Raw genomic sequence first — 1,291 nt, 5'->3', positions numbered from 1 at the left:
TTCAGTTGCGCAGTTTGAAAGATTTTTCATAATTTTGTGTAAAATGTGAGATCGATCTTGACATCACATGAGTGTTTTTTTTTTCAAGAATTAATTATTTGTATTTTTCTAAGCCTAGCAGTTAGGTGTCGGTGAACTCAGTCCATGTTGCTCATTACAGTTTTGCTCGTATATTATTAATTAAGAATGTTCAACTAAATGAAGCTGCCTTTAATTGCTAAGTCAACTGTTGAGTTTTTGACGTGTTCCGTTTTGCCGTGCGGTCGGTCGGTCAGAACAGAGTTGTCTAACATGTTCTGTATACCACAGTTACATCATGATGGTCATTGTTTTGACTCTCAAATAACCTTGACAGGTAGTTTGATATTGAGATGCTTCTGTGCTGGCTAATGACTTTGTGTGATTTGTTTACTCTTGCCCTTTTTAGGGGGACGTTGGCCCTCCAGGCAATGTCGGCCGCAAAGGTCCACAGGTATTCATTTTGCATGATTGTATTGACACTTGAGTGTTTGAGCTCGCATACAATGTTTAACACGTGTTTCTTTTATTTTATGTACTTAATTTTCACTTGACAGGGCCCCCCAGGTTTAGATGGACAGGCGGGGCCTCCAGGACCCAGAGGGCCCCAAGTAAGTAGAATAAAAACAAAATACATTTTAAAAATTCAGTGCGTGCTCATGACCGTGGTGCGGCCTGTGTCACGAATATGTTAAAACGAGTTTCACATTTGTTTATAGGGAACACCAGGACTGAGTGGTGGAGCAGGGCCGAAAGGAGATCCTGTAAGTATGTTGTTGGCTTTTGTTTGAATGGCAGCAACATTCGAGCAAAATGTCAACCAGTTGTTGGAGGGATGCTGTTCTGTATCGCGGCCATCATTGAGGTGCCCCTGAGAAGAGCATCGAACATCCCACGCTCTGCTCAGGAGTGCAGTGTGCATACCTCCTCATTTGGACATCTCGCTGTGCATGCCTGCACGCGCATGTGTGTGGCCTCTTTCTCTGTCTGGTGTGCTTGAAAGTACATACAGCAGAATGAGAATTGGATTGGACACTTACCCTCTCATTACAAATGGCAATACCGTACTTGATAGCAATTTTTTTTTTCGATTTAGTTTTTAATCGTATGATTTGTTTATTTATTTATTGATGCTATTTTTTTTTTGCACCCTAGGGACATGTGGGTACCGTGGGTATGCGGGGCGAACCCGGATTTGAAGGGCCAACGGTGAGTTCGATATTCCCTTGGGCAGGGGCCCCCAACCACCGGTCTCAACTGGTCCGTGACACAA

At 43.2% G+C, this 1,291-nt stretch overlaps 1 long non-coding RNA gene across 1 annotated transcript; it reads left to right on the top strand.

Moving 5' to 3' along the window:
* The first annotated feature begins 303 nt into the window (after positions 1-303).
* LOC109508103 (uncharacterized) lies at positions 304-1,291 on the top strand. The gene is made up of 4 exons (XR_002166593.1): positions 304-472; positions 576-629; positions 738-782; positions 1,174-1,291. It is a non-coding gene; the product is annotated as an uncharacterized LOC109508103 (long non-coding RNA).

Source organism: Hippocampus comes, unplaced genomic scaffold (assembly GCF_001891065.2).
Source record: "Hippocampus comes isolate QL1 unplaced genomic scaffold, H_comes_QL1_v1.1 scaffold800, whole genome shotgun sequence".
NCBI lineage: Eukaryota > Metazoa > Chordata > Actinopteri > Syngnathiformes > Syngnathidae > Hippocampus > Hippocampus comes.
The sequence above is the reverse complement of the archived record's forward strand: the minus strand, read 5'-3'. Positions and strand labels throughout refer to the sequence as shown.